The sequence below is a fragment of the Coturnix japonica genome, chromosome 2 (assembly GCF_054131305.1).
Source record: "Coturnix japonica strain WE chromosome 2, WE-NBRP24, whole genome shotgun sequence".
NCBI classification, from domain to species: domain Eukaryota; kingdom Metazoa; phylum Chordata; class Aves; order Galliformes; family Phasianidae; genus Coturnix; species Coturnix japonica.
The window spans coordinates 87,040,577-87,048,916 of NC_140664.1; positions in this window are offsets into that span (position 1 = coordinate 87,040,577).

Sequence of the window (8,340 nt, forward strand, 5' to 3'; positions counted from 1 at the left end):
ATCTTAACAGTCCCTTCCACCCCAAATGATTCTATGATCAGTTTCCCTTACCTAGACATAGAATAGATAGGTTGGACACTGCACTATTTGTCTCCATCCCTCCTGGGTGACAAGTCACCCCTGATTGAGTTGTATGAAATAACTTCCTTTGAGTAGGGGTGGGAAATTCTCTGAATATGTCTTTAGTTCTGGAATGTGTCAAAAGGCTAACATCCAAGGATGTCCCATAACCTGCTGGTTAATCTTAGGAGGCTGGAGTTTGTGTTTCTGCTTCTACAGTTGAAAACTGTAGGTGATATATATAATGTGATCTTTATATATGATATGGTTGTCCAGAAGCTCCTCAGTTAACACTATGCATCTGTGTATAATATTGGTCTGATGCAGGTACTGGATTGGATTTTAAAAAATAAGAACAGAGGGACAGTGCTTAGTCTGAACGTACTTTAAGGATATGAGTACCAGAGGTGTCTGGCACTATTAAAGCTGGAGTACATGTCTGGCTGCGAGAATGTGAACTTCATGACTTTGGCACCAAAATTTTTAGCACCAAAGATCTTCTGGTGTTTTTGCAGCTCTACCAGAAATTTCACTGCAGTGCGAATGAGGCTCTGAATTAATCTTCCATTGTATTTTCTTATATCTTCTCTGTTTCAAAATGATGTTTGCAATAATTATTGATAATAAATAAGATATGAGTTTATAAAGTAGTATTGAGGACCCAAAGCTGCCTATCAGTTGAGATCAGGGTCTTCTAGAGCTTTAGGTCTAGCAAAAGATTCTGTTGTGTCTTGCAACCATGTTGCCAGAGGAACTGTGTTTGGCAAAAGGAGTTGATGCAAAAGTAGTAGAATCATTTGAATTGGAGGGGACCCTGAAAGGTTGTGTTTTCCTGTTCCCCTGCAATGAACAGGGCAAAAAGGTAGTGGATTTGCCATCCCTGGCAGTGTTCAAGAGGTGTCTGGATGAGGAGCTATGAGATGTGATTTAGTGGCTCATGGTAGCAATGGTAACGGAAAGACTGTTGGACTAGATGATCTTGTATGTCCTTTCCAACCTTCTGATTCTATGATTCTAACAGCCAAATCAGGTTGCCTGGAGCCTTGTCCAGCCTGACTCTGAAGGTCTCCAAGGATAGGATTTCCACCACCTCTCTGAGCAACCTGAGCCAGTGCCTTATCTCAAGAACAGGCTGCCCAGAGATGTGGGGAATGCCCACAGTAGCATTAGACCCAGTTTGTTTTGGGCAGTCAGATCTCCAGTTAAAAGAAATGAATGTATTTCTGTGAAGATGTACTGCACTTTATGCTCTACAATGTAAATAATATTAACATTGCTTTATCAAATATGTCTGTTATTCTTAGAATGCTTTATCTTTTGTGCCTCACTGTTGAAACTTACAATGTATCCAGAAACCTGATGGTGAATTTAGGTAAAAATTTCTTGTGGAAGTTTTAAAAAACAGATTATAATGAATGTGAGTAAGTTAGATTTCTCAATAGTTACGTGGTCAGGGTGCTTTATTCTCTCTGAGGTACATCTCAAGATTATGTAGTTGTACTTCATTCACGATGTTGAACAATTATTTTGGTAAATCATGCATGGTGGTGGCATTAGGATTTTGTGGTTTAAGAAACAGAGCTGGCTAGAATTTATTTTTTACTTGATGCAGAGAGTAAGAACTTGTATTTCCTGCTATTAAAAAGTTCCCAGAAGATAAACCAAGCCTTGGTCACTGTCCAAAGGCACATTAACTTTTTAAATCTATCTTATCACAAGACTAGATTTTTCCAGTTCCTGCTGCAAGTTCTGTGTAGCTTTGATAAACACAAATTGTCCCAAACAAATGTCCCAAGGGAGGCAAACCAGCTCATCTTGTTCAAGGAACCTCACCACTGAAATCCACCATTGCTAGAAAATATACATTACTGAGGTAAGAATTAGTCAGATAAATAAAGCATTCCTACGAGTCATTGTAGCAAGGCTTTTATTAATTTAATTAATTTTTTAGGAACTATTTCCCCAGTCACTGGGAAAAACATAGGACAAGAACAAACCTCTGAAGGCCAACTGCTTAATTGTCCCCTTTCTATGTTTTATTTCTCTGCAAGTAGACTTCAGCTGTATTGTTTCATGCTACAGAGATTCCGTGTAGATTCTGGTCCCTGAATATCCTTTCTCATTTTCTAATTAAAAATGAAATAAGACAGTGATGACAACAATAACAAGAATGAAACACTTGAAAGGGATCAAAACTCAGGTCTCCCACACTGCTGCATATCCTAACCACAAGGCTGGATAATGTTGCTCACCTTCTTTCCCCTGACTCTTGGCTGAGAAAATCATTTATGTATGCAAAGTAGGCAAGAGGGACTGTGATATTTTTTTCTCCCCCTGTGGCTCTGTAGGCAAGTTGTTTTCTTGGAGTATATTGATTCCCTTTCCTTCACCATATGGAGATCTCAACTCAAGCTTTTAATGTTGAAGTTACATTCAGAGGAGATGAGGAACCCTGCTGTCATTTAAATGAAAAATAATCCTTGTTGTGCATTTGAGTTTTTAAGAAGTATGTCTGGAGGAGTACCTCCTGCAGAAAGCATTCTCTTTCCCACAGTATAGGTATTTACAAGGATAACTACAATAATTTACTGCCTAATGTTGTTAATTAAGAGCAAACAAAATGTGAACAGAGTCATCTGGATTTTTCTGAGCAAAACACAGCTCTTCTTTTTTTTTAAGATGCACACTATGCCTGAAGAAAGTATAGCAGAGCTGTTGAAATGCATACAGTATAGGGTACCTATGGAAATTCTGATGAAATATCAAATTCTGATGGAATATCAGATTTTTACATAAAACAATGTCTGCTAGTTGTTTTTTCATCTTTTGATTTAAGAGTATGTTGTCTTTCATTGCTTGAAATCTGTAACGGTGGACTGCTAAAAGACTAAGAGTGAGTAATTATAAGTTTATACACTTAACCTTAGAATAAGTAGGTGGATTTGGTTGTGGGTGTGTGTGTATAATGTAAGTGTATTTGTATATATACAAAGAGATTTGTTTGTTCATTCTCTAAACACTACCATATACATAGGTTGTCTCCAAAAGTAATGCCTACTATTAATTTCCATAGAAACTATAATAGATACAAAAACCAAAAACACTACTTGATATAGCTGAGAAACTGCTCTAAAGCATTAATTTTCAGCACAATCACCACTGTTAGCTGTGCTTTTTCAGCAGCCATGCCATGTTTGTAAAAGTCTGACTCCCTGTCATTGTTGCCACTGCTGAAACACACTGCCCACCAACTCACTGTTCACATTCACTGTTGGGTCTTCACAAGAGTTCAGTGAGCACTGGTGAATATCACTGGGTACCATTTTTCCTGCATGGAAGAATTCAGTGACACACCATTGCTCTGTCTGCATTCCTAGGTCAGACAGCATTCTGTCAGACTGCCTGCCTCTCTGCTGCCATCTCTCATCTGGCAATAACATAGAATAGAATACTGGGAGGGTTCAACCTCTTCTGGCATATCACTACTATCCATTTCTGATGTCATAGGCCAACATAATAAAATAGGAGGCATTGCTTTTGAAACAGCCCTCAAAATTTTTTTGATGCCTGTTAGTTTTGGGCGAAGATCTCTCTTCTTAGTAGAATTTTTATTTTGATGGTCAGCAATATGTTTTATTTTTTACCGTTCTGATTTTTCTTTTTAATATGTATTTTCATTTAAGTGGAGAAAATCTTGTTCAAAGGTTTTTCATCATTTAATTTAAATGCAGAAAATATTCTCAGGCCTGCTAGATAGACAATGAGTTTAATAATCATCAAATTAGGTATGACTATTTTATTTGCTAAAAAAGCATGTCTTTGCCAACAGATGCACGTGACCCTTTTTGTTTCCTATCTGAAACTTTAAGATAAATAAGTTCAAATCTATTCTTGTATGCCTTCTTTCAAATTGGAAGGGAAAAAGAATCAATAGATTCCTAGCTTCCTGAGAGCTTCATTCTACAAGTCCTCTAACACTCATCAAGAGCTGGTGCATGTTGTAGTCTGAGGATAAATATGCATGCGTGACTGGTGTGAGTGAAGTTTGTATTAGAATATCGACAGGAAAGCATTTACTTGTCTAGCTGTTAACAAAGGCAGCCTTAAATTTAAAGGGTAATATAAAAAAAAACAGAATGTGAGACTTGATGTGAAGGTTAAAGGGTAACCTTTTTTGCTAAGGGCAGATAGAGGAAGTATCTTGACTGCCCAGAAAAACACATTATCTTTAGGCCCAATGAGTGACCTTCTCATTTAAATGCCTGTTAAAAATATATCATTTGCTCAGGACAGATCTTCACATCTCTCTCATATTTTTATTCCCTTGATTCTCAGCTGAATCATTTGAATTCTGATTTCCTGTTTATGGAAACAAATGGCGTCCCATTCCATGAGCTGAATTGGAAATAAATGATCTTTGCAGAATGGAGCTGTGTCAGGAAAGGGTCAGGTTGGGTGTTTGTAAAAGGTTCTTCACCAGAGGGTGGTTGGGCACTGGTGCAGGCTCACCAGGGCAGCCCCAGGCTGCTGGAGTTCCACAGGCATTTATACAGCTCTCTGTCATAGAATTTGCATTTTGTGTGGTTATATGTAGAGAAAGGAATTGAACTTGATGACCTTTGTGGACCTGTTCCAACTTGGGAGATTTTATGATTTACTACAATCATTCTCGTTTATATCACAAGTGAGTTTGGCTGAAAATCTTGTGTTTCTTGACTTTTCTGTGTTTGAAGATAAGCATGAAACATACATAGAAATAAAATCATGAGAATATTTCACACGAGGATGTCAATATTTACTCTCTTTCTGTTTCAAACAAAAAGCTTCACTTTTGCCTGTCTAATTTTCATGTCTTCAAATAGTTTTCCCACTGGTGATACTGACTGTGTGGCAATTATGTGTTAAAAGCATTCCCTAAGCAATTAGAAAACTTCTCCCATGATTTCTCCTTCATTCTGGCTAATATATATATATATTTTATAATTGGAATATATATGTATATAATCCAATTAGTTGTAATTAATTTAGTAACTGTCTATAATATTTAGTGTGCTGCTTTTGCACTGTTATCACAGTATGAGAAAGTCTGACTCTAATATCGGTTTGCTGGTGTTACTCTTTTCTTCATCAAAACTGATTTCAGGTAAGTTTACAAATAGCTTTTTTCAACATTACCTGCTTATCTTCCATCTGAATGCTCTCTTCTTTAACACACTTTCCAGTTGCTTCCAACGTGTTTAAAATTTCCCTGCACTTTAAGGCCACCCCACTCCCTCTGTTACTGATACACCATAGCTTAGCTGTCTTTAAAGTCTTTAAGGTGTTAAGCCATACAGCCTTATTTTTGAGGTCCTGCTCTTCAGTATTCTGTAATAGAAGTTAAAGGTACATTTTAAATTTGACAATGGAAAGCAACTATTGGTAAAAATCCTTCATTTTCCTTCTACCAGACTGCCTACTTTGCTGTATTTAATCTTTTAGTTCTTCTTTTGGCAAGACTAATCTCAGCAGTCTTACCTGCTTCATTTTTCTCTTTTTCTCTTTTCTTTTTTTTAAAGAATTTTTATCAGAGGTTTTCTGGCCAGACTTACAGTACTTTATTTATTGTTACTGAAAATTTCTTACACGTAAGCGGTAAAAAAGATATTCTGTCTATACTCTAGTAACAATGAGAGCAATACTAAGAATAAATAGGAAAAGACAACTTGTTTAAATGATGTAGATGAACTAGAAATTAGAAAACATTTTATTATTTTATTTTTTATCACGTTTTTGTATTTGACTGTTAGGCATTTTGGAAATTAAATTAAGTCACTTTAATCTGATTCCAGTCATCCATCTCATTCTAATAAATTACTTCAAGGAATACATCTGTCTACAAAAGTTTCAGATAAATCCCTGACTGAATTTTACTCTTCTACCTAAGGATATTCCCAAATCAACTTTATAAATATGCAAGATATATTCAGTGTTTCCTTACAACTGTAATATTAGACATCACTTGCAAATTACTCTTTTCGCTTTCTTCAGTATTCCTTAGCAAGACCACAAGCCTTCATTTTAATTTATCTCCTTTCATCAAAGCCCTTATTTGCTTTGAAGGCATGAAAATCCTTAAATTTTGGGGCTGCTGCTGCTACTTGCCTTCACTACTCTCCAGTGTGGCAACACATCCATTTCAGTGAGTTTCTTGACTTGGTTGCTAATGTTTGTTGCCTGTTTCACACCTGAGACAAGGCCTCTTTTTTACTTAGATCCATTTAGATTGTATTTGTCAGAAGGGGGTGGTGTTATGATCAGTTGTTATTAAAGAGGACCAACAGTGAATTAGCAGTAATTTTGGGATCCAGCAGAAGTGGTCCAGCAGCTTTTTATGGTTGTCACTCCAACGTGTGAATTCATTACATTTCAGATCTGTGTGCTCATTGCTGGTTCCTCATACCAAGGCTACAATGCCTTCTGCTCTTCAGCATCTCTACTTCAGCTGCATTACCTATCTCATCTCTGGACTTTGTACTCTTGGCGAGGATTGTCTAGGATGGCATGACAAGTCTTTTGTTTTTGGTGTTACCTCCTCTTAAAATGTCAAATCGTTTCTTGTTGCTTTTCAACTGTTAAATATAAAGAGGTTTTGTCTGTTTGGATTTCTATTTATTGACAGTCTTAAGTAGTTCCACTGTGTTAGGCTTTTCCCAGGCAGAAATTGTCAAAATGAAGTGGCTAAAAAGCATGGTAAAAAGAGGCCTGCTGAGAAGCTGTACTGATAGCTTCTAGGTGAATGGATGCTATCAGCTAATTCCTTGGCACAAAACAGATAGCCCTGCAGCAACATGTCAGACATGTTGTGCATCTCTGATAGCAGCATTTATCACTGAAAGTACTTCTGAACACATCAGTGTGAAGAGCATGCTTTATATCCCTGTGTAAGTATGGCATTGTCGAAATTGATGATGAATGAGGGGAAAGAAAGATGCTTTGTGTTTAAATTGAATTTTATTCACAGACCAGACATTAAATTTTGCAGCAGCTGAGAATAGTTCTGTGATATCCTTACCTTTTGAGGGTAAAGGGGCAGGAAAAGGTCAGACAGCAGCTCTGGGTAGTGTGGATATGCAGATTCCATTTCAGAGCAGTGGCCTCCTCACCTGCTGATATGTGACATAAACCACAGTCTGACACTCCACCACACCTGACTGCAGAGCAGATATGAAAAAGCATTTCTCTCCTGGAGAATCACTCTTGCTTTTGCAATATAAAAATTGTGATTGAACACCTAGATTTGAAGAAAGAATAATTGAAATTTATGATGTCTAGTCAGTATCGTAGCCATCAAAAAGGAAATGACAATCGTAAAACTCTTTAAAGAAAGATACACATGTACTATGTACATTATATTCTCATTGAAGTGATAGATGTTGCAGGTAGCAGTGCAGGGGAAAGATCAGTTCAGATATTTCATATTTGTACTGACACACAGATTGACATGATAATTCAGGTAACTTTGTGAGGACTACATTTATCAAAGCTGTCTGTAACTTGCATGTCATTTCCCAGGACTAGGACTGAATTTCCAGAGATGCAGTGGATTCCCTTTCTTTCATTTCTTGTGTATTTTTTTCCCCCCGTGTTTACTAAATAGAACATGATTATCACAATCATTGCCCCCCCAAAAAATTGCATTGTCTCATCATTCTCTGAATGTGTCAACTTTTCATATAGAGTTCCTGATTATTTTGAGTCGGCGTTTCTTTTGCAGTCTGTGACAGTCTTTTCATAAAAATGTTGGCAAAAAATTGCAGTCCTTAGGCAGTTTATTTTTTAAAATGGGCTTATAAGTTCAATTATCCTCCATGTTTAAGTATAACTGATCCACCAGGAGGCGTAGATTTGTTGGAAATTATCACAGCTATAGTAAATTCATGTGAACCAGTACCATATTTGTGCCTCTGTTCACATTTCTGTTTTTGCATTTAAATTACAGCATTTAGCATTGCATGTAAAGTCAGGCTCTGATGAAGTTCATGAGTAATTATAAGCGAAAATGGCCTTTTAGGAGGTTGAACTGAAATGTGATGGCTTTCAGAACACTTTTGTCATTAATTTGTGTTTGGGGATTGATGAGCAGCCTGAATGAATTCTCTCAGCTTTTACTCTCTGACGTTTAGCTTACATCTTTCATAATATTTAAAGAATGAAAACTCTCAGCTGTAGCTTGGACATCTTAATCTTAGACACCTTTTCTTACTTGAAAATTTATCATTTCATGTGTGAATAAGCTTC